We start from the raw sequence: 26,750 nt of genomic DNA, 5'->3' as shown, positions 1-26,750 counted from the left end.
GCCTCCTGGCCTGTTGTGGTGCAAAAAAAATTAAATGAAAAAAGTATATAGTGTACTTATTTGTATGAAAAAATAAGCTGGAATAATTGGCTAGTTTCTTGACTCTTCGCTGGCGCTGGGCGCGCTTTATTAAAATTTATATTTATATTAGGATAAAAATACAGTCGGTGGAAATGATTTAAAATAAATGGTAATTTTTTATTGGTTTTTCTGTAAATAAAGTTACAATAAAACATCATTATGGTTAGTAAATATAATGGTAAGCTGCGCATAATTGCTTCTATACACGGTTCGCCCCTGGTCTTTAGTCACTTAATAAATGATGATGCACTGCAACACTTGGCACCTAACCATTACTTTGCTTACCCGGAAAGCCAGCAACGGAAAGAAAGGGAACGTCCAGAGACACGACGTCATGGAAGGTGCAGGTGTAAACGTATCCAGGAGTTGAACTGCATAGTATCCGCAGACATCAACTGAAGATCAAAGCAAAGCACAGTCTGCTGCAGTTGTTCACCAGGGAACTCGGGAGAGTTCGTACATAGGATTAACATTTGACGGAATATCGGTGCATTGAAGAACACCTGAACGTAAGATGTTGACGCATTTTACTTATCGCAAAACTATTATTACTCATTGCTGATACAATGCGTTCACAACATACACATCAAGGCACTTGAGGAAATATCTCATAAAACAGAGTTATTACTTTGAATATAAATTTGTCCATAAAGCCCGTGAAGTTTGAAGTTGACAATTTTTTCCGACAAACTTGGACATTCACACGTTGTTAATCGCTTGAAGATCTCCGAAGAAATGCCACGAGCCTTGCCTGCTGAGGAAGTTTATTAAAGATATTCGTTTTTGAGTGAAACAATTATTTCTTTTTACAAGTTGGTGAGAGAAGTATGAGAAAAATGCGTTAGTCATTGGCGCGTGTAATCAAGAACTTTGTAACTGGTGACTGAAATTTGAGATATTAATTTCTCGCAAATTTTGAATGTGTAACGGAAAGTTATTAAAAAAACACTTATTTGATTTCAGCAATCTTAGGTGGTAAAATATGTTACTTCATTAAAACAGTTAGATTTAACATAATGCAATAAAACAACAAATATTTAGTAACATGGAAAAAAACCGTACCCAATTAATTTTTCAGAATTATTGTGCTATTGGCATGATTGAATCTAACATATGCACGTGCCTACAAAAGCAAATATTGTTTGTACTTGGTTCGCCGACAGACACTAACACACAGACATTAACATAGGCTTATCGAATTAAAACGCACTGTACACGCATAAAATAATATGTTTGAAAACGTATCTGTTAGTTCATTAACTTTTTTTTTTGATGTCTGTTGCATACAACCGGGAAATAATCGAAACTTCTCTTACATAAATTTAAAATGCCGCGGAGAAAAGGAAAAAAAATGCTTAGTTATTTAAAGTTTTGAATTCTTTGTTCACCTTTGCAGCACTTTTCTATTTTTTAGGAGGAGATAAGACAAAACTACTGAAAGTGCATTTTAAAAAGATGTAACTTTATTCGCTTGTGCAAAGGATAAACTTTTGTACTTCGTAACAATACGAAGCTGACCGGAATACAATTTGTTTTAATGTTTTTTGAGATTTCGCAATTGTTGTTTTATAAAAGACTGCAAAGGAAGTTATAAATATGAATAAAAGTAATAATCTTTAGTCAAAACAGTAATTTGTTTTCAAGAAAAATTTCAAAGACCTTGTTTTAATTTTGATTATTGATTTTTATATTTTGATTTATAAGGAATAAAAACAAATGTAAAGGTCATCATGCTTACACTGTCATCTTTTTGTCAGGTTTCCCGAATGCGAACGGCTTAAACAATAAAAAAAAATAAAAAAACAATTTTTTTAAAGTGTCCTTGATGAAAACGATTAGAAAAAAAATACCGACTAAAATAGAAAATAGCGAAAAGAAAAAAATAAAAAAGAGAATGTGATGAATAAAGGATAGAAGGATAAAAAATTTGCATTTGATCTGATGACGAGAAATAAAAAACAAAAAAAAGACATTACGTCTTTCCCCTATCACTCTGAATCAATGAATTACCTACCTACCAACCATATGAATTAATTTTTTTTTTTTGATAACAAATAAATATACAATATTACAATTTTTTTTTTTTTTATATTAATCAAATACATATTTTTACATTAATGTTTCGCGTTACGTAAAAGAAATAAACAATTATTGTGTACATAATGGGGAGTGACGTCTTACAATAGTTAATTTTATTTAAATAAATAATATTTTAAGGATAACATATATAAATTACAAAAAAGATATAAACGATGTTTTTAATCAGTGTTACATAAATAAGAATAAAAGATGTATTTTTTTACTTCTTTATTAAATATATTGAATTCCTGACTGTACTTTTAACTATTTTTGTTAATTTCATCAAAGAAAAATATTCCTCTGTAAGTATAATGATATTGTGCAGTAGTTGTTTTTAATTTAGAAATTAAGATATTACCACCTGTTCTAGGTCGCATACTTACGTTTTGTGACCTAGAAATACTACTATTTATTTTATCTTCATGTATTTGGAGCAAGCAATTATTTTTATATTGCAATTTGTGTGTGAAAGTGTGAAAAGTAGATGTTTTTTTCAAAATAACTTTTATAATTCATTTTAGTATTTGTTCAGTAAATCTAGACTATTATAAAAGGTAAATTTCATTTTTTTTACACATTTAAATTAATAATTGTTCATGAAATACTAAAGCGTAAAATAGAAAAACCACTTGTTGTAGCATAGATTTTTTTAAATAAATGACAATTCTTCCTCAAGGTTTACGTAACAAGTTAAACGTTATTTAACCTACTAGGCAACGCCTAGTACGTAGGTGAAATAATTCAAATAGATGAATCTCATCCGCATAAATAAAGGCTTCTTAACTTCACAAACATCAACAGATGAAAGAATTGAAGGAATATAGATGTTCAAATATGGTCAGAATGGTGAATGTTACACAGTGTGCAAAGTGGCCACTTAAACCAGCCAATGTCAGGTCATAAGCCCTGTGTATGCTTGGACTTCTATATTACCTTCTCTAAAATGTTCTTCATCTTGGTTGTATTATTTTAATATAAAAAGCTCCCCAGGGAGTTGAATCCAGTCCTTGTCTACAAAAATTTGGATAAACTCAAAATATTGTTAATAATTCAAGTTCAAGTTGTGCCATATTACGTTAAAACTACAAAAAAAATCCGGAAATCAGAATATAAAGCCTATTAAAAATTATTTGACTTAGTCTGATAGTGTATTTAAAAACAATAAACTTCATTTAGCTTCTTTCATTTTTATTCTACTGTTACGCATGCAAATTTAAGTATGCAAAAAAAATCTAACTCACTGTAATTGGACCACCTGCCTCGTTGTGATACAAAATATATACGCGTACATATTTTTAATAATTTATCTGATCTTGCTACATTCTTGGCCGCTCTTTAGATTGTTGTACACATTTCTAAAAGACAAGCTATGCACTTTTGAAATACCTACATACTTAATTCTACGAAATAGTAGATTTTTAGAAAAACGTATAGCCCATTCAAATATTAAATAATCATTGCTTATGGGTAAATAACATGATTTCGGTAAATAACACGATTTCGGTAAATAAACATAGTTTGCATGCTTACACAAGCAACAATAGGGAAATATCACACATATTACGAATACCTATAAAAATATATGAAATAGATTAATAACTTATTTTATTTTTAAAATCAAAATCAATATTAGGGAGAAATGTTTTCATACATAAATGTAAAAAATTAATTTAATAAAAAAACGTTGCTATAAAAGTGCAACGTGTTTGGCCTTGGTTGCTGTGACGTCAAGATTTGTGATAATGTTCTAAACAAATTTCAATGGCCAATGGAATGACCGTTTTTGCGGAAATTCAAAATCGAAAATTTAACTGTAATTTTATGCTACTAATTATTATTGAAATTCTTTTTTAATGGACAGTATTTCAAAGACCTTTATTACTTTAAAAACATATATTTTTTAAATTTGTTATAATTTTCTAAATAAATTTCAATGCCCAGTGGAATGACCGTTTTTGCAGAAATTCAAAAGCAAAAATTCAAATGTATTTTTTATGCTACTAATAATGAGAATTTTTTTTTTAATGGACAGTATTTCATAGACTTTTCTCACTTTGAAAATGTAAAAAAAGTGATATTTCCCCATGTACGGTAACTTGGTTCACCGACAGGCACCAACACATAAACAAAGTATTTATAAATGAATATATATTTGAACGCTTTTTAACTCAAACCAGTAGGTACCAGTTTTTAAAAATCCTTAAAAAAATTACATTTTAATAATTTTTTTTAAAGACGATTTTTTTCTTTAATACATATTTTAAAAAAAAAAATTGGATGACGCGTGTAAAAGAAACATTTTGTATAAAATAAATAAAAACACATAAAAAATGCATATTTATAAAAATAATGTACGCAAAATTTAAAATAAAATTTTTTTGAAAAATCCATTTTTGTGGTATATTTTTTTTTGTAAAAAAAATACAAGAAAAATAAAGTCACTGCCATGACAGTGCTCTCAACACTGCCGTGACCAGGAGTCGAACCTGGGTTACTACGGCCACAACGTAGGGTCCTAACCACTAGACGATCACGGCTATCAGTGACTGTACCGACACCGTCAAATCAACAGTATTTTAATTAAAGCAAATGGCTGACAGCGTGAAATTGTTTGCTCAGGCAAGGTGATCTAGTTTCAAGAATTAATATGGAACAAATGGTACCCAACTACTTACAAAAAATACTTTCACTATCGAGTTACCTTATGATGCATAAACACAGTGAACATAATTGTAAGCTGATCTAGTAATATTATTTAATTTAATTTATTTTGTTTCATTTTACGAGGTAGGGCGGGCTCATACAATTGAACGTAGTTATGCAGAAAGCATCCAACTACAGATAAGTAAAACTGAGATAGTAGCACGTTAGTGAAAATAGTGTATAATCAAATCTACGCAACAGTTGGAATGTTTTTATTTCAACAAATAATAGGTAATGCATACATTCCTTTTACCGTAATAATTTTTTTTATTTAACTATGAATTTGAACGGTTTTAATGATTTGTTTAAGTTTGGCTGACCACACAACATAAAATGTGCATTTTGCACAAAACAGCCAGCCCTAGTTAAGCTCTGATATATTTTGTGTCATTTTGTATCAAACGTTTTTTTTTTTTTTTGGGTACTAAGTTGTAATGAATCACTTAATTCGTTTGTTATAATAACTCTTAAAGTAATTTAATTTGGTGTTAAAGGAATGTTGGTGGTTTACATATTTTGAGTATTTGTAAACTGCTGGTTTAACTGTAAGCTCTTTTTTATTTTTAAATGTCATTTTTTACAAAAAACTTAATTCTACTTACGTGTATGCATAGTTGATACTTTTTTTTTATCTTCACATGTTAGGTTCAAAGTGCCGTTTTATTAAATATAAAAAAAAATACACGACTTAAGATATCTCTTTAATTTATGAAAAATTAAATAATAACATTTTTGTTTTGTTTTATCATAACATGACTAAATTAAATAATTAGGAAAAGGTAACAGTCGGCTATCACCGACACAAACCCTACAGAAATATTTTATTTCTACAGAAGGAAATAGGAGAGAATAATTTAAAAGAAAATAATACGTGATTTAAAAAGATAACATTCCGTTGTGGCCGATTGTTACATGCTCGTACAAAAACCATATGAATTATTTTATTTCTTAAGATAATAAATCTATTTCATTTGAAATGGCTGATTTTAGGACTGATCTACCTGATTTACTCTTGTGAAATAAGACATAATTAAAACGAAATATTTGAAAATAATTACTTCCGTTCTGGTGGAATATATATATATATTTTTTAATTTAAAAAAAATAAAAATATTTGCGTTCTTATGTTTAACCCAAATATTTCATTTTGAGGACCATTTTCAATGAGTTGTAAATAATTCACTATTAAAAAATGGGAATCAAGTTGGGGTAGAGTGGAATTCGAACCACGGACTTCTGAGCTGTGAGTCCGAGACACTAGCCACGGGACCACAACTCGATTACAAATTCATTTATGTACCACTTCGTTCTAAGTGTCCAATAAAAGATTGATTACTATCTCAAATGTACTATAAGGGTTATCTATAATACAAATTAATATCAATATTCATTAATCTTGGCGCTATATAAGTTATCTTTAATACTCTTGTAAAATAATACATTATTTATATGAAATATTTGAAAATGTAATATTAATAAGGAGCAAATTCCTCTGCGCGAGTTGAAGGGATTTCTAATTCTAGGGAATTCCAGAGTATAATTTTAATTTATTCATTTCACTCACTTCACTCACTTCACTCACTCCACTCACTCCACTCACTCCACTCACTCCGTCCACTCCGTCCACTCCGTCCACTCCGTCCACTCCGTCCACTCCGTCCACTCCATCCACTCCATCCACTCCGTTCACTTCGTTCACTTCATTTCATTCATACAAATACATACATATTCCCAAAAAATGTAATATTAACGTATCCTAAACTCTATGAGGCCAAGGGCCCTGTGTTGAGTTGGGATACAACATAATGTAGAGTGGAAGCACGTACACTATTACATAAACATACATATATTATACATAATTACATACAAAATTATAATTAAAGATTTTTATGAATAACGAATAGTAAATAATCAAAAAGCACGGAATTTGTGTGATATTTTCAATGAATGAAACACAACGTTATAGCGCTGTTTGCAGAGGGATTTCTTAGCGTAGTCTTTTAAGAGTCAAAAATCCTTTAACTGTGATTTAACACGCAGTGCTACAGTATTTTCCAACGGATTAATGATTATCTCCACAAGCACAGCCTGATACAGGGGCAAGCTCATGGATCTTGCCTATAAAACATTTCGTGTCAAACATGTCGGAAATCAATCCCAAATAATCTAGCATGGTATGCTACCACGCTGACGATTGGACCGCAACGCGGACGCAAAATTAATACAAATATGGAAATTTATTGCTTATCTTCACTGTTTTTTGGAAATGTTAATCCTTTTAAACTGTTAATTACCGATTAAGCCAAAATTGTTACGAAATTATTTTCGACATGCATGATTTATGGCGAAATAAAGTGCACAGGCCGACTGCATGTTATTTGAAACATTAATGTAAATATTAATCCCTTCAAAGTGTAATTAAGCCCGGACTTGCCATTCGCTGGCTTCAACAATGCATAGTATTATAATATATTATCAGATATCAAACTGACCACATTTCCCATATGCATTTGTTCGGGCAATATTGTTTCAGAGCAATAACTTTTATTCAAGCGGCCCGGCCCGCGCGACTCGATGTCCTACGCCGCACTGCGGTCAAGACAATAAATAACTCGTGTGTAAGGTACGCGCTGCTTGTTCAAATTTACAAATGTGGTATTGAAAAAGTAACCTCACTGTTTGTTTACACTTTTATCAAAAAGCTTCTCTCAAATGAAAAACAGCGAAGCACTCAACGAAATAGCTATTAAGCAAAGCTTTATATTAATTTTAAATGGGAAATATTGAATGTTTTTTTAAGCGTATTCGTCAAACCCTTATTTGCACGCGATGGTGCTGAAAGCGTTGGATTATTAAATGAAATGCAGCCTATATCGACCATTTGTCACAAGAAAATAAGATGATCAGTCCTACGTTTCAGTTGCCAGACCAAGGACAATGAAATACCTTATCAAAAGTACTCCCCCATATACACAAAATCCTTTTAATTCTGTAAAAGACTGTAGTAAATAATTCCTTTGCGCGCGGTGGTATAACATCGTGTTACCAAAAGCAATAGACAGAATATCCCAAGGTTCAGATATTGAAAAAAAACATGAAGGCATACAGTTAAATAATTTTTTTTTTCCATAATTTACTTTTAAAAAACATATAATTTAGCCCCGTCACGGCAAAATAAATTAAAAATCATAAATATGCCAGTCATCACACTGGCCACAGCGCAGCATCTCTGTTTTCCTTATTATGAGTTGCATGTTCGTGATCTCTCTTATATAGATTAATTGCTGTATTGGCGTTACGCGTCGCACTCATTCTTCTCGTAGCAAAGGTCAATATTTTTTCTATTATTCCAGAATAATTATACAAATTTTAATTTCCAAATCCGATGCAAAAATGACAATTTGAAGACTACAAAAGTAACAACTTCATCATTTGAAAAAATAAAAGACATATGTCAAGTCTTGTATCGTATGTAAAAGAACTTATTTTTAATTTTATCATTCTTCCTTTTGACCATATTTCAAACACGAAAATTTCTGTGAAATAAAATACCTTAGTCTATAACCACGTTAAAATTCAAATATTACATGCCGATTTTTACAGGAATTGAACTCGGGACCTTAAGCACGGTTGTCTAATGCGCTGACCACTACGCTACGAGTCGGAATTTTCTCCACTCGACATCCATTTTTAGGACCTGAGAGCAGCCATCGAGTCGGAAATATTCGCCCAGGATTCTAATTCTATTAAATATACCAAATCGTCAATTCTATTCGTAAATATCCCGTTTAATTTTAAATTATTAACTACACCTAGATTTAATGTAATTTGACTAAAAAAGTTTCTTCGTGACTTAATATTTTATGTTTAATATTTACGAAAGATTTTATTTCCACAGAGCTCACAATATTTGCCTGGCTTAGCTGGATATTTGTAAACTCATATTTGAATTTAAAGGTGTTTACAGATTTTCGAGTAAACAAGTGAATGACAAACATGTCGAAAAAGTTAATTTCCGTTGAATTAAAATAGGTTTTTTAGTTGCTGATATTTACCGATCTTGTTTTAGTTTTCAAGTGGGTTATTTACATAAGTACCTTAAGGACGCAAGCCGATTTGCCGAAAACGTTTAATTCTTACATCGCTAAAGTTTTCTCAGTAAAACAAACGTTTACGTGACCGAAAATTTTATCTTTGTCAGGTGTAAAGTTCTGGTTGGGCAAACAAAAACTTTAGATTAATCGGGAGCCCTTCGTCGTTTCATCAACTTTGCAAAGAGATCAAACATTTGCGCACAAACTGTTCGTGACAGACATCCTTCCAAGGGATTTCAACTCACAAACAACGACAATAATAACACGTTAAATTACGAAGTTCACTGTTATTCCTTGAATTAAACAAACTTACCCTTGTTTCTAAATAACGTTTTATACTGCGAAAATTTAATATTTTATCAGGCGAAGGCACCCCGTGTGGTGTTTTGTAAAATTGTGTTATTGAATAGAAGCTATTTACAAATACCCAACCCAATTTCGGAATCTCAGAAATCCGTCTTGCTAATTGATGTAAACCTTTTCTGACTTCGTTGATTGAAACGTTTCAGAATTTGGAATTTAAAAGAATTGAATGAAAACGGAAGTAAGAAAATTGTTTTTGATTCATTATTTTTTTAAACTTTAACGAGCTGAAAGTCAAAATATTGTAATCTTTATAATTTAATAAATAAATGCGCACTATTATTTAAAGTAAATCGATAAATTAAAATTCAACAATTTTAGAAAAACTTTTCAATGTCTTCGGCTTTCAAATAGTCGTAACAATTTTCGAGGCTTATACCCCAAGTGTTATTTACACCTAACACTTTAAGAGCGGCCGAATAAACATTAAATTTACCCTGTGCCCGTCCCATTTTTGTGAAATTTCATGCTTTGTGAAGGGTTTCTTAAAAGTGTCATAATTATGAAAATATTGAGTTAAATCAATTAAAACTTCTCATATTTATTTTAAACAGTTTAATAAGTCATTTTTTATGATAGTTTTGCCAACATTGGCCTTTACGGAGAGAGTTATATTGCAAAGTTCTCACATATACAGGGTCTCACTCCTTTTATTATGCTTTGTATCCCCGAGCCGTGTAAACACGTGATTAAAATAACCGTTAAACCCGGTCCCGTGTTTTTACGTGGCTTAACAGCTGCAAAAAAGTACTAAATGCACTTTTTTTGACAGGTGGTAAACCACGTGAAAACACGGGACCGGGACACAACGCGTAGTTATATAATCACGTGTTTACACGGCTCCGGGATACAAAGTGTTAATAAAAAGATTATAGACATAATATGTAATAAAATTGGATGGGTTTCTTGCGTTTTTTGTGCAAAACTGTTGTGTTATAATATGTACATACCTATCTAATTATGTTTTTTTTATTTATATTTAAAGTTTTTATTTCCACTGAATATATTTAAAAAAAACAATAAATGACACTGCGTGCCGTGTTTATTAATAAATTCATATTTTATAAATGATAGGTTTTTGTGTACGTAGTAATAATTGTATTTGGCAAGTATCAAACAATAAAGATCAACCAAAGGTATTGATTGATTTGGTGTTTATTTTGTAGAACTCCATATTTAAACTTATAATTAGAAATCAAACACTGATTTGAGTCTACTGAACACTTTATTTTATTTTTACAAATATAATCATATAAAAATAAAAACTTCGTGACAATTGTTTCGCCTTATTAGGGTATTTTCAAACGAATGTCTTGAACAATTGAACAATTGTCACGAAGTTTTTATTTTTATATGATTATATTTGTAAAAATAAAATAAAGTGTTCAGTAGACTGAAATCAGTGTTTGATTTCTAATTATAAGTTTTTATCAACCAAAGGGTTGGGTTGGGATGAGCAGCTTTCAGAAAACTTGGTCATATCTTGAAAAATGCCCGAACCCTCATCAATTTTAATCAAATAGTGTTTGATTCCTGTGTTTTGCCAATACTCACATATGGGTTTGAGACCATCTCACTATCCAGCAAAAGAGCGTATACACTAATAGTCACACAGAGAGCCATGGAGCAAGCGATGTTGGGGATTAGTCTCAGAGTTACAATAAGAAATGAATTCATAAGAACCAAAACAGGAGTATTATTGAAAGAGTTGCAGAGTTGAAATGGCTCTGGTCTGGTATTCCAAATGCTCTCGCGGCCGTAGAAAAACTATTTATCTCGTGTATTGACATACAAAATTCACAAGATAAAGTGTTTTCTATGGTTGCGAGAGCGATTCAGAATAGCACCGCTATTGTTGTAATATCATGCTGCTCACAGAGCAGGCGATAGATGGACAAAACGCCTCCTGTGCTGGCGCTTTCGGCCTACTACCAGAAATCCTGGACGACCCCTGCTCCACCGGAGAGACAATTTGTGAAGCATTAAGAAACAGCGTGGATGCAAACAGTCCAATACCGTATGACATGGAAAAGGATGGAGGAAGCCTACGTTCAGGAGTGGGCGGTTACAAGTCAAAAAGGAAGAAGAAGTAATAAACAAGGTCTTTAGTATATGTTTACAATTCAATTTTTAATTTGTTTTCAATAACATATTATATGTTTTCTTATATACGGTATTTTTATGATATTGTAAGGAAAAAACAAATGTTAAGATTTTTTTTACCAGGATATAAAAAAAAACCCCTGTCTAATAAATATTTTTAGATTTAGTAATTTTTAATTAATACTGCATTTTTTTCGGTTACGCAAATTATTTTTTTTACATGGTTAAACAATTGTTTAATGTGTACCTCTAATGTAGTCTGGAGTTACAATAAAAATATAGTATTTTTGTTATCAAAGAAGTATGGAGTTAGTGCCAATTTTTTTTTTTTTTTTTGTGCGTAATGTTATTTTTACATTGGCCAAATGGCAATTACTTCCAACCAACCAATAAAATTATAACTTTATCTTTATTATTCAAGTTACATAAAAGCATTAATAGAAAATAAAGATGAAAAACCTAAAGATATATAAAAATAGAAATAAACAAATTTGTTTATAAAATACCTTAACTCAAAACTATTACTCAATGGGAAAAAAGAGTAAAGAGGAAAGGAGAAGAGATAAAGGAAGAGAAAGGAGATGAAATTAAGGAAAAGGAAAGGAGATGTTTCTTCAGACGTGATTTAAACAGAGATAATGTAGTAACATCTTTGATGGTTGATAGGAGATGATTCTACAGTCGAGCCGCATGGACACTATATGAGTTAGAGAAGAAAGAGGAATTGTTGATGGGTATTAAGAGAGTGCCTTGAGAATAAAAACGAAGAGGTAAACTATGAACTGATAAGCGTTGACATTTTTCACGCAGGTATATAGGAGCGTTAGGACTATGAAGTACATTGAACAGAAGTGAGATGGAGTGATAGTTTCTCCGCTGGCTAATTTTGAGCCATTTCAGTTGCCTACGATAATCAGAAATGTGGTCATATTTCCTAAGACCAAAAATGTACGTTATGCATGTATTCTGAAGTCGTTCAAGTTTATTAATAAAAGAGGACATTTTTTTTTTCTTATGGATAGTATAACTCAAGTTTATAATATTTGGAGGTAGCGTAGTTTACCTCTAGTACACAGATATGTAAGTAATATGTAAAATTTTATCTTGGATTAAGGGGTGATAAAAGTCTCGTAGGTTTCTAGAAAGCTTTGGAATGTATATTTAATACTTGTTAATGTATTTCCACAAAAAATAAAGTACATTTCGGGGAATTAATCTTTGTTTCTTTTGTATTAATTAATCAAGTATTTAGTTCGCGAGGAAATAAACACAATTCTCGGTATTTCGAGAATATTCTTGTATTTATTTCGCGGGTTTTTGAAAGGCGACAAGTCGCAAAATGCTCATCTGTTTGGGCTTATGGGGTGTATCTCTGGAGGATGAAAACACCCCCGTTTACTTACCTGGGGGGTACGTAACTTACTTAAAACAAATTAATTATTCAATAAGCACTGGCAAGCTCACCACCAAGGAATCGGGATTTGAAACACTCACCCCGTTTTCAGAGCACAAATTCGCTCAGGGTTATTTTGGCAAACAGCCAATGTACTTTGAGACTATTCAATATTTATCACAAATGCAGGATTTTATAACAATTAATATTTTGAGTTTACTCATTCTGTACATCTACAAACTTTGTACAAAGGTTCAGTACTTATCTACAAACATTGAAACATAATCAACATATTTTTTACATTGTATTTTATAATGAAACCGGTAACTGGTTATTTCATTTATAGTAGTTTATTACTCCGTCCTAACTCAGAACTACGATTGAACGTAGTTATGCAGAAAGCAGCCAGTCTACAATTTTGAAAAAAATAGATATTGGTGTTACCGGATGCAGTAAGGTCGATTTTATGTTCTGCTAAAAACAGCCAGACCGCTTTCATATAAAAAACTGTAATAATTATCTACTCAAAATAGTGTCGATCAAAAAAATGGCATTTCTGAATTTGCAAAAAACACCCACAACACTAAAAAAATCTTCCGGTACTTTAAAAATCAATAAAACTGGTCAAATACACCACTAAATTTCTGTTTATAATCTAGTTAAAAACTCATGAACTCATTGTATATTATTTGTCAAAGTCAAAAACATTCAAACTTTTGTGTAAATTCAATTTTTTACTCTTTTCATAAAAGTGCTATTATTTCAGTTTCATTTTTCTTTAGCTGCTTTCTGCATAACTACATTCAACTGCAGTTCTACATTTTAATACTTCATTGTTCCTGGACTGGTACCTGAAGCGTAAGACTGATCACTCTCCCTCTGTGTAACGAAAGAGAGCTACTTAAGTTTCAGTTGGAATTCCAATACAGTGCCATATGCGCCACTGCTTAATGATAGAGAATGATGATGGTGATGATAAAATAAAATATTTCTACTCGACCCTTACATGAATTGTACTCAGGATCTTAAGCATCGTAGGCCAAAGTGCTTTACACTATTCTACGAGGCGGTAATCTCTTTTCATTTTTTTTTCTAAATTTTCACTTGAGAGTAGACATTTAGTCAACTCTCACCTAGGATTCTAGTTATATTTCACAAACAGAATTGTATTTTTCATTCACCCGAACCTGGAAATTCTTAATAATAATTGTATCAAAACAGTGCAGACCGGATATTGCTTTGGATATCCGCTTTGCAAAATTTATGGAACTCATTTCCATTGCACGTCAAGCCAATATCCCAAAATCGACATTTGCAACCTTATTCCTATTTCAGTACAGCCATATTTAATACGTAGTTAAGGCCTTTGACGTTTCCTGAAAGTCAGTGGTTTTAAAGTTTTAATTTCAGGGATTGCCTATTTTTCACATAAATATAAACACTTAATTGATTTATCAAATATTTTAACCAATAACATGTTCTTTCGACATAAAAAAGCTATGGAAAATATGAAAGGCTAGACATTTAAAGAGTTTGTAGCTTACAATTATTGAACTTCACGCTCCTATTTTTTTCAACATTTTGACGACAATTAAGCAACGAGGTAACTTTGACAATTAAGCAATGAGAGTTCAGTCTTCCAGGCAGAGCTGATTGGTATTGAAAGTGCAATATTATGGATACAAAGAAAAATAACTAGTCCCGCAATTATCACAATTCACATCGATAGTATGTCTGGACTGCTCCCGCTCAAATCTGTTTACTCCACGAATGCCATTATAAACAACATTCAAAAACTTCACTATGCTCTCAGCACATAAGGCATATATGTTCGATTCTGCTGGGTTAGAGCTCATGTTGAAGAAATCGGAAATGAGAGAACAGATGAGCTAGCCAAGGCTGCCACGGTCAAAAAAGTGAGGCTGAACTTTGATGAAGTCCCAACAAGCCATGTAAGGTGGTCCCTTTCAAAAGATAAATTAAATAAGTGGAGCAAAATTTATGATGAAAAAACTGCCAATAAGTAGATCAAGCAACTTTTGAAAAGCACAGACGAGGCCAAAACATTTTGGAAGCATGAAACGCCTACACATGATATAACTCAGGCTGTCTTTGGACATGGATGCATGAGGGAATATCTGCATCGCTTTGGGCTGCGAGACGATAGTTGCTGTCCATGTGATGGCATCACTGAGCAGACTGTAGAACATCTTCTTATATACTGTCCAATGTTTTATAGGCCAAGGTGGGAGCTTGAATGCAAAGTAAACACTCGGATTGCTGCGACTAATAACCTAGCCGAGCTCCTGAACTGTAATGATACACGAAGAGAGACTGTTCGATCCATTACAGGGACGATCAAGCAGGCTAAGTTATTTAATGGTGGTATCTAGTTCCTTTTGTTTTTTTTTGTGTCCAACTTTTACGATTTTTTATTTTTTATTATTTGTTAATGTAATTTTTCTAGAGTTATTTTGTTTATTCTGATTCCGCTTTATTTTTATTATTGTTATCAACGGTGAAAAATGTTAAAGTCAACGGAATATAATCTAAAGATAAAAATATTCGATAAAACCTTGCTTATACAGTTTTATGTTCTTTTTGTTCAGTTTCGTGCATTTATGTTTCTTCATGTAATTTTTGTAATTGACTTAGGCCGTATATATATATAATAATAATAATAATAATAATAATAACAAAACAAGGTACAAATAATTTGCGACTACAAAAAAAATAAACAAATGAGGTAACTTTAAACTTTCAACTAAAAACTCTAGTTGCCAAGCTTGAAAAGCGATCCGGTATAAAGATTTTCGGTCTTTAAAAAAACTTTCCAGCTAGAGATGTCGCTAGTTTTTGCTTTACTTGCAGAGTAAAGTATTCAAACCAAGCATCTAAAGAAAATTGAATATAACTTTGTGTTAATTTTTTCAAATATTGAGTTGTGTTTTTTTACATAATAAACGATACAAAAATGTGTCCTTACTAGGATGTTACCCGTGCCGAGGATCGGAAGTCAACTGCATATCGGCAAAATGGTGAATGTTGCACCATGTGTAAAGTGATAACTTAACCCAGCCGATGACAAATTAAAAACTCAGTAAATACCGAGACTTTTACAATTCTAACAACCTGTTGGAAAAACATACAAAAAATCTGTACTTTTTTATATTTTTTATTTTTCTTTGTAAATGGTAGCTATTAAACATTTACATGCTTGAAAGCATATTTATTTAAGAGAAGTTTTTAAAAATAACAAATCAGAAACGCGATGTTTTATTAGTACAAATATAATAATCTAACTTTAACTGTTATGTTACGTTATACAGTACGCCTCGGGGTAGTTGACCGGTCGTCATCGTTATCGACCAAAAACTCAAAAAGGGGAAGGTGTATATCTTATAAGTAAAAAGCTATTAATAAAAATAAATCACTTTGATCTCACCCCTTTGAGAAATCTTTAGATATAAGTAATTCGTGGTAGATAAATGTAAATTATTTTATTTTTACTGAAATGTTTTTACTACTTAAAGTGTAAAAAGAAAAACTGAAGTATATTTTTAATATAAAAAAAAGGAAAAAAAAAATTTAAATTATTTTTTACAAAAAAAGTTTATCCCAATTCAATTATAAAATTGTACTTTGAGGTATCTGTTATTACAACTGCTTTTCTTTGTACTGGGAAACATTTTACAATGTACTGGAAAAATATTATTTCTATCTTACATGGATCCCATGAAATACGACGCCAAACAAAGCCCTGTGTTGTTTTCGGAACTCTCGCGAGCGGCGCGGCGCGGTGGCTAAGACCATTCTAGATCTTTCTAGACCAACACAATGTAAGGCCATTTGTCGTGTCATATTTCTTGTAATCTTTGAAAAAAATATAAAAATATTGTAGAAATGTATTGTAGAATGCCCCCTATAAAATGGCTATCAGTAATACCACGCAATGGGACGTTTTTTTACCAATTAAATCGGCATTTTCGATTTTTTTGTAAATATTACGAAAAATGTTTATTTCCATTTTTTTTTGAAAACTTAAAATCTCTAAAAAATTAAATATTTTATTTGCTTTCATTAGTTGAAACGATTCAATTACAATCAAATTTTTCATTACCTCGGTTTACTAAAATCTTAAGATTTCTGAAGAGTGTGTTAGAGCTATGATTAAAATTTTTTTTTTTAAACTAATATGATTTTACTAATAAGATAGAGATTCTTTTTTTTGGGTGTATTGTAGATATTTTTTAAAATATTTTCATTTGACAACAGCCAGTTACTTGAACATCGTACAATAATCTATAATATCTTATTGTCTTTATTGTAATATTCTGCATAAACCACTGCCACTGGATTAAGGAGGTAGAAATTTAATACGCATGGTATTCCCGGGCAGCAGACTGTGAAAAGGTAAGGATTTTCCAAGAGGTCCTTTCACTCGAGAGATAATCATCACGTTTAGAGCTCAGTATCCTTGTATCCGCTATCTTTCCTGATATTCTGGTATCCGGTGAATCGTGTAACGTATATGAAATCAACTGTATTTATTCGAGAAAGGTCACGTAGCGAAAAAATCCTCCGTGAGTTTTCATACGGAAAATTTTACACTGCGAAAATTTCAACGCTACTCTATCGGGCGTTCATTTTCTCATTCGTGTTGTTTTATTATTAAATTGACCTCGTCAAAATGGTAATAAATAAAATATATCAAACATTAACTAACTAACTAACTAACCATCACGCCATTTCCCCGGAGGGGTAGGCAGAGAGGATAGAACGCCACACCACTCTGTCCTGGCACACTTCCTTTGCTTCCTTCACATTCATACATCTTCTCATGCACGCACGTCGATTATTCCGACTTTCCACATGACCACTTTCAAGAATTTGTTGTACTTGATCATGCCATGTCTTTCTCGGCCTTCCTTGACTTCTACAACCAGACACATTCGCATCATAAATCTTTTTAGCCGTTCTTTCATCATTCATTCGCTCCACATGACCAAACCATCGCAAAAGACCTTTCTTAATTTTGTCGATAATGGTTAACTCAGCCTTGCATTCTGCTCTAATTTTGACATTAGGGCACCTATCATACATTGTTTTTCCGCACATTTGCCTGAGGGATCGCATTTCAACAGCATTCAGTCTACTTTCGTCCCTTTTTTTCCAACTCCATGCTTCGCTTCCATACATTAGGGTTGGTACCAGAACTCCATTATGAACTGCTAATTTAGCCTATTGCGATAGACACTTATTTGCTACGACAGACTTTAAGGCACCATAAACTCTGTTACCGGCACTAACCCTCCTTTCAATATCCTTGTCCATATTTCCATCTCTAGTAAACATACTACCCAGATATACAAATTCTTCGACCTGTTTCAAACTATCTCCATTTACTACAATCTTACATTCAGTCATAGTTACATTTCTTTCAAAGACCATGACGTTCGACTTTTGCACATTCATTAGCAAATCACTCTCCTTGCACACTTCGTAAACCTTTGTAACCAAGGATTGCAGTTCCTCTTCGCTGTCAGCTAGGAGGACTGCGTCATCGGCGTACAGAAGGCAACTGACAATTAGATTACTCATTTAGTTTAGTAAATCATTTTTGAAAAGGGAATATAAAATTCTGGGCATTAACAGGGCTAACGACCTGTCGCTGTCTGGTTTAAGTGGCCACTTTAGACACTGAGTAACATTCAACATTCTTCCTATGTTTAAACATCCATGTTTTCTTAACTTCCCCACCTGTTGACTTTTATAAAGTGAAAGAGCTGAAACCTTCAAAAATGTTTGAGTATGTCCAAATGCTTGCAGACTGGCTGGATTTCCTCCCTAGGGAGATGTTCATATTCAAATTGATTTCAACAGAGAGGAAAAAAAAAATTGAGAAGGGAATATGGAAGTTTAGGCATTAACAGGGCTTCAGTGGCCACTTTGCACACTGTGTACATGTTTGAATATCCACATTTCCTTAACTCTTCTATCTGCTGACTTTTGTAATGTAAAAGGGAGGAAATCCAGCCAGTCTGCAAGCATTTGGACATACTCAAACATTGTTGAATTAACTACCTGGTAAAAGAAGAAGTTTAAAAATCGGAAAACTGTTTTCAGGCGTTGCCTAGTAGGCGACTTAAACCAGCCAATGACAGGTCATAAGCCCTGTAAATGCCTAGACTTCCAAATTCCCTTCTCAACAATGTTTTCCCTCTCTGTTGAAATAATTTTAAAGCTGAAACTTTTATTGATATGGGTAAGATTCATCTGATTGAATTATTTCACCCATTAGGCAACGCCTGAAAACACATTTTTTATACTTCTCATAGCAGTAAGTAATTTTAACAATTTTTTTAGTGTGTCCAAATGTTTTTTTAAATTTAAGTTACTCCCTAGGGATTAAATTCAGAATGTCTACAAAAATAAAACTCTTACAAATGAGTGAAACCAATAGGAAGACATACAGTCTTTCTCGATTTCGGGTATGTGGAAGGAAGTACTTTTACTGTTGACACACAATGTTCAAATGCTTCGGTCCGATGAATTTCACCCATATCAAGGTTTCAAATTTTTTAACTCACAAAAATCAAGAGTCGAAAGAGTTGAAAAAATGTTGATGTTTAAACAAAGGCAGAATGATGAATATTGCACAGTGCGTGAAGTGGTTACATCAACCAGCCAATGACAGGTCATAAGCCCTGTAAATGCAACGACTTTCACATTCTATCTCAAAACAGTTTTCCCTCTCTTTTGCTTTACCTGCATGGTGGCTTTCGTGGAGTAGTGGTTAAGATGTTATATTGAATGTGATTTTACTCTAGCTTGGGTTTGTGCTGTAATTTACCATTGAAATTGGGCCTCCTAGCCTGTTGTGGTGCAAATTAATAATAGTAATTTAAAAAAACGTTTTAATATTTTGCAAGCACCTATTGAAATTAAAAACTGACAATAAATATACGAGACTTGTATTAAAATTCTACCAATAAATGACTTAAAGTAAATGTGTTATATCTCACATTACTTTTATATATGAATACCAGAAACTTAAAAGGCTCTATGTGCCATGGACAAAAAAGGAAAGCAGACGGGAAATTAAAAATACACATAATAATTCAAAGAAAACATTATTTTATTTTTATGCCAAATCAACAAAAGAGCATATTTTAATGTAGTTTAGTAAAAAATATATAAAAAAGACATATTAAACTAAGTATAAAATCAAAAAAACAAATAATTTAAAAGAAAGTCTCATGTACCGTTGTTAGTTTCTTTTAAAAGGGCCAAAGTGCCCTGCTCTCTAAAGCAATAAAGGTGTTAGTGCCTTAGTGAGAATAAAGAAATAGGTACATCCACTGTTTCATCTATCTATAATAGTGATGTGACGACGATGAAAATTCCCATGGTATTTATAATTCAGTATAATTACTATTTAGCACCCAACATCGTGTATATCTAAAATTCTATTATAAAACTGTTTATGTTCTTCCGTGTGCAAGTAAGGTATTAGATTTTTGAGATCTTTTTTCTTATCTTCTGTTATTTTGCTCTTGCAATTCAGCATGGGTAAGAAATAATTATCTAAATCCGATAACTTTTTGTTCTTCTTCAATAATCTTACAATTTTCCAGGGCTCCATAGAGTTGTGGGTCTCTTTCATTTTGACAACGAAAGGATTATCACTTACGAATTTCAAGCGATGAGCCTTCGATATCTGCATTGTGGTAGTATTCAAAAATGTTTCGGCAGCCAATTTAAAATCCATGAAATCATGTGATGTCATTGAAATAACATTAAAAGGCTGCTTGTCACGAGTATTTTTCATCATATCAACAAGATCTGCAGGAACAATGGAATGTGTTACTCGTTTCCTTTTTTCGATTAAAGCAAAGTCCCTGTCGCAGCTAAGGAATGAATGCCCGCTCATTAAAAATTTATGCTCTATCGATGTAAAAACTTTTTTATACACAAGATATGCCCATAAAAATATCATCATTTTATTTTTATTTTGTCCACTACAATTGTCACTCCACATGATGAGATTCTCCTTTCTTATAAAATTATTAGAAAACATTTTGTAAATGCAGGATGCTATCGCATTTCCCCCTCTTCCTGTAATAGCTTCATGCCACATAAGCATATACCCATCACCGGTATTTTCGATATGCACACCCAAATTGAAATTTGATAATTGTCGCGAATAGTACATGGGCCCATGAGTTAAAGTTGGTGTCAGCAAAACTTGTTGCAAGTCCATGGCGGCAGTGCATATATTACTACTCGGCATCTGTGATTTTTTTATATCAAGTGACATCTGTTTTGTTGCTTTTTCTGCTTTTCGATGGTGTAATTCAAGTTGATTCTTCAGTATTGTTTTATTAGATGGATCGGCATTTATTTTAGCAACATAGAGGTCGCACGTTGCACATGTATCAGTTCGTTTCTGGCCAAATTTTAAATTCGGAAACTCCTTTCCAAAAATTTTAGAGTAGAACTTATATGTGACTTTTGACTCCGGAAAAGATATCTTAAATGCTTTAAACAAACGATGTATATTTAAATCTGGACTTAAGTATTCTTTCTCTGATCTCGCTCGACCATAATGACTTACAAGTCTGGGAAACATATTTACATGTTGTTTAATTTCATCCTCATCTTCGTCTGAATATTTTCGTTTTTTCTTATTGATGTTTCCTCTTGATTCCAAGTAGGTTGTATGTCCTTGTTTCTTTTTATCGAGTAGTACTTGAATCTTTTTTGGAGAAAGGGAAAAAATGTTCATGAACGTTGCTTTGCACACACCGACAACATTTCCCTTGCCATCTGGAAGCATATAATATGCGGTGCATTGTCGCCTACTTAGAGCAGGAGATTCATAGGTTCCATGCCTTCTTCTTTTAATTTCTGTCAAATGGATTAATCCCATCAGAAAAGAAGATTGCTTTTCATTGTTTTTTAACGCATAGAATTCCGTGAACAATGACATCTTTTGTTCGAAAGGTATTTCTTTGCAGTTATAGCTGCATTTGCAGATACACTAAAATAAAAAATGAAGTGAATGAAAGCAACATAGATAATATAGGTACGCAACCGTGGGCGTATCTTAGGGACTTAGGGTCAATATCTATCACTCAGTAGAAACTAAACTAGAGGAACTAAATGTGGTGGAGTGTAATAATGATATAGTCATTTCTCCCGGTTGCAATCATTAGGGCGTAACTTATTTTCTGATATGCCGTTAACATAGTTATTTACACATTAATAATAATATTTACGAAAATATCCATGAAAATATAATTATTAAGGTTTAATTATCTTTAAACGAATTTATAATAAAAAATATATTTTTAAATTCTTTTTTTTGCTCTCCTAAAAACAAGTAAAAATAAAGTTTCACCCAAATACCTCTGACCGGGAGATTTAAAAAATTGAATTCAATACAAATACTCCATTTAAACTATGTCATGGTTGGCAGAAAATTACAGGTTGGCACATCCCTAGCGCATGATGAGTGACATTTTATCTAGTAGAGACAACCGGTGAAGATTTAAAACAATGTACAAACCTCTTGATTTGGGGGTCGTTTTGCAGGAATCAACTTTCTATTGGATGTAAAATATTCTTGTCCAGAATCTTTTAGCTTCTTTCGGGCCACTTGGGCACTTTTTTCCCCCTTTTTACGTCTTTTAACGCCACCACTATTCACAGAGACCGGTTCATTGTCAACCATTTTGATACAAATAGCATATGACTGGCGATGGCACTTAACACCTTTTAAAGGAAAACAGATGTTGGTACTTACAACCAACGCCATCTTTAGAATTTTTTATAAAATATTATTTGTACTACAATGGCATTTATACCCTTCTGTAGGACATTGGTCTTGGCACATACTATCCATTTCTTAAATAAAATCATTTTCGTTATTTATGGCACTTACACCCTTTTAAGTTTCTGGTATTCATATATATATTTGTATTTTCAAACATAGCATCTCCATTAAATAATATTCCTGTGACATCGATGGTGGCGCCCCATTTGTGTAAAGCACCAACCGGAAGTTGTCTTCAGACTAGTCACAGATCGGAAGTGGTCGCGTGGGGGGGGATTGTTCCGCTTCCTTCCTGCGTCAGTACTATCTGGGGACCCGCAATTATAATATGCAGTACTTTGTACTTGCATTCTTTTACGCTAGAAAGATGTTAAAAGTTTTGGCTAAAATAAAAGGTTTGCTATTATGTTTAAAAAAAACACTAAATTGAGTGAAATGAGAAGAAAGGAAATGAGAATTTTCAACCCTAAGTTATTAATAATCATAATAATTCCATATCCGCTCCCAGGTCCTAAAGGTATCTTTGTCAGCTGCCAGAGTGCCATGTTCTGTTATAAATACAATTATCATTCTTTTTATTTTACGGTACAACATTTGTATTGTGGTATTCGCATCACGTTCATAAGTATAATTATTCTTTTTATTAATAATAAATATTTTCTATGAAAAATCCAGCTTATTGTACAAATTTTACTTTCTAAATTTGGTGTGAAAACGTCCATTTAAAGATTACAAAAAATGCAACTTCGTAATTTAAATAAATAAGAGAGATAAATCAAGTCTTGTATCCTTTGAAGACTCGTGTTACACCACAGCCGCACAAGATTGAAACTATTTTTAAAAAAAAATTATTGTTAATATACAAAACTGAAAAAAGACATTTCCTTGTCTTTAAAAACAGTTTCAAGAAAGGAGAAATAAATTAGCGCTTTTATGCTATGTTAAAAATACTACATAGGATACCAAAACTAAATGAACATCATCATTCCATGTCCGCTCCCTAGTTGGAGCATAATTCCAGGCATCTCTGTGGGCCGCTTGCTCCTGTGCATCCTCCTAAGTCAGGTTCGCGTCCCGTTGTTCTGACATGAACTGACGACAAACAGCCAGCAGAGAACGTTCAGGACGTTGAGTGCCTGATGCCTTGTAAAGTAGGCAAGCGTGGTTAAGGCTCTTAGGCTCTCATTTACAAAAAAAAATTAAAAGTGCCAATAACTGACAAAATTGCTGTGCCAATTAATGACCAGCAATGCCAATAAATGTTTGAATTGTACATTTTCAATCATCGTTATTTTTCTTAAAAAATTTAAAGTTCATCAGAATATCAATAAACCAACAATGTTTGAGTATGTCCAAATGCTTGCAGACTGGCTGGATTTCCTCCCTAGGGAGTTATTCATGTTTAAATTGAATTAACTACTTGTTAAAAGAAAATTATTTTCAGGCGTTGCCTAGTAAGTGATTTGGTTCAGCTGGATAAATCTCACCCACATAGTAAAGGTTTCTCCTTCTTCACTTCACAAAAGTCAACAGATGGAAGAGTTGAAGAAATGTGGATGTTTAAACACATGAGTAGAATGGTGAATGTTACACAGTGTGTAAAATGGCCACTTACACCAGCCAATGATAGGTCAAAAGCCCTGTAAATGCCCAGACTTATATATTCCCTTCTCAGCAATGTTTTACCTCTCTGTTGAAATAAATTTATATTTCAATAAACGTTTAAAATCAACTACCATTTGTTGATGCAAAAAAAATGTACATATTTAAATGATGATTATTTGATTTATTAATAAATATCGTCTCAATCAATACGCTCAAAGTGCCAATCATTATTGGTTTAACCCTTTATGTTTTTTTATAAAAAATAAGTGGAGAATTAACCACAAAAATTAAAAGTAATTCTTCATACTTATGTGAGTATTTAAATTGCCAATCAGGAAATTAAGAATGAATTTATTTATTTTCTGGACTAAATTTTAATCAATACGTTTTTAGTTAAATCCTTTTATTCCTTATTATGACTTTTTACGAGCTTCGTTAACCAGTCTGACGATGTCGGTCGCGACGATACCCGTTAACTGGCAAACATGTTAGATTCATGTAGTTTTGTTAATAAATAACGTACATACCTGTGTCTAATGTGTGTAAGTATTTTTTTCATCCATTATTCTCTTTCCGCACCTCATGGTGCATAGAACACTCTATTGGTATACAAACTGCGGCGTATCTTAATTATTTTTGTAACATAAAGAGATGATGAGTCTTACTTATAAAAATACACTAAATTAATTTACGATGCTTTTATCAGGGATTATCCAATTATTTATTTTAGTGATGATATAAGAGTTAAGAGTAAGCGAATTCATACAATTTACATTAAGTTTGAAAAGCTACTCTCACCATTTCTAATTTTGTTGATAGAAGTTGTTCGCCGTCTCAAATGTTCTCATTGTTATTTTCAATTAAGTTATAGGTATTACCAGCATGCTCCTGTTGACAACACCGCCAGTTAGCAGCTATACTGTGACTCGAATGATTGATGTAAGGTAACAATTTTCAGTTTCTGAGGAGGTGTTTCATTGCGTATTGAGAATAACGAGTTTGACAACGCTGAAGGAAACTGTTATAAGTTAATAAATTGTACTAAAATGATTAATAATAATGATTTTCATTCCAGCTTTAAAAGGCGGGTATTGCAATATCCAACGCTATATAATCAATAAGAAAAAAATTGAAAAACAAAATAATTTATGTAAAAATTAAACGGATATAAAAATTAAAGATTTAATAAATTTTAACATACACGAAAAAAAAATAGGATTTTAAGATATAAAAACTAAAAAAAAAACATGGAATTGAGTAGAATATGAAATCTAAATCTGTACGTTAGAGGTATGGGATCCTAAGCACCATTTTAGACAAAATCATATTTTGATGGATAGTTTAGAATTTTTTCTCTATCTGGTCGTGTAATACAATTATGTTGTACATATCAACATATAACAATCGAGATGAAGAACATTTTAGAGAAGGTAATATAGAAGTCTAGGCATCTACAAGGCTTTTGACCTGTCATTGGCTGGTTGAGGTGGCCACTTTACACACTTTTCTAAAATGTTCTTCATCTCTGTTGTAATATACGAACAGCTCCCTAGGGAGTTGAATCCAGTTCTTGTCTACAAAAATTTGGACAAACTCAAAATATTTTTTACACATGTTATGTGCATCTTAAAACTGATAAAGTAGTTTTAGACTTGATTTTTATAAATATCGGAGGCATACAAACGATTTTAATTCCAAATTTTGCGACTTCTTAGTCAAACTAATCCATATTTTGAGTGTCTCAAAACGTACTTGAATTTTGAATTATAAATAATTTTCGTTAGATCAAACATAGAAAGCGGATATTTTGCAATTATTATCAGCTAAGTTTGCCAAGCAATTTATAGAAATCGTGAAAATTCACTACCGAAATGCTGAGAACTTTACAGAGACGGTTCAAAAATGTCGCACATTTTTCAGTCATTATTATTCAACTTCAATTGATCAGTTCAAAACTGATGGCTCCATTCAAGATGTTAAAACAGGTGGCTGTCTTTTTACAGACAAATTGCTAGAAAACATCGTGACAATTAGAGAAAACGTACACAAACTCCCATCCACCTCCATTTGTCATCGTTGTCAACAATTAAATATCTCTAAAAGCTCTATGCAACGAATTTTGGCTAGAAACCTGCACATGCAAGCTTAAAAAATTCAATAAACGCTACACCTAAATCTAACAGACTATGCGCAGTGCCGAATATTAATCAATTGGATAATGAAGCAATAAAAAATCGATGGTGATTTTTCCAAGAAAATCTACCTTAACATAAGACGCACTTCTAACTTGATGGGTACGTCAATAAACAGAACTGTCAAATTCAAGTGACCGAAAAACCACAAGTAACCTATTAGCAGCCTATGCACCCACGGCGTGTGACCATGTCGTGTGGATTTTTAATTTTGGGTCTCTGGTGGGAAAAATTTTTGCAAATAATCCTTGGACGATTCAGGAGCTCAAAACGGAAATTGGACGAGTTGATGACGAAAT

General features: G+C 32.3%; 1 long non-coding RNA gene and 1 other non-coding gene across 2 annotated transcripts; both read right to left on the bottom strand.

Annotated features, from left to right (window-relative positions):
• Positions 1-4,625: 4,625 nt before the first annotated feature.
• On the bottom strand, positions 4,626-4,697 carry TRNAH-GUG (transfer RNA histidin (anticodon GUG)). Its single transcript has one exon. It is a non-coding gene; the product is annotated as a tRNA-His (tRNA).
• Positions 4,698-19,935: 15,238 nt separating this feature from the next.
• LOC148283471 (uncharacterized) lies at positions 19,936-22,560 on the bottom strand. Its single transcript, XR_015825580.1, has 2 exons — positions 22,388-22,560; positions 19,936-21,859 (listed from the first exon to the last, which is right to left on the bottom strand). It is a non-coding gene; the product is annotated as an uncharacterized LOC148283471 (long non-coding RNA).
• Positions 22,561-26,750: the final 4,190 nt, after the last annotated feature.

Source organism: Micrasema longulum, unplaced genomic scaffold (assembly GCF_059751315.1).
Source record: "Micrasema longulum isolate JH-2025_06_02 unplaced genomic scaffold, ASM5975131v1 h1tg000233l, whole genome shotgun sequence".
Classification (NCBI taxonomy): Eukaryota; Metazoa; Arthropoda; class Insecta; order Trichoptera; family Brachycentridae; genus Micrasema; species Micrasema longulum.
The sequence above is the reverse complement of the archived record's forward strand: the minus strand, read 5'-3'. Positions and strand labels throughout refer to the sequence as shown.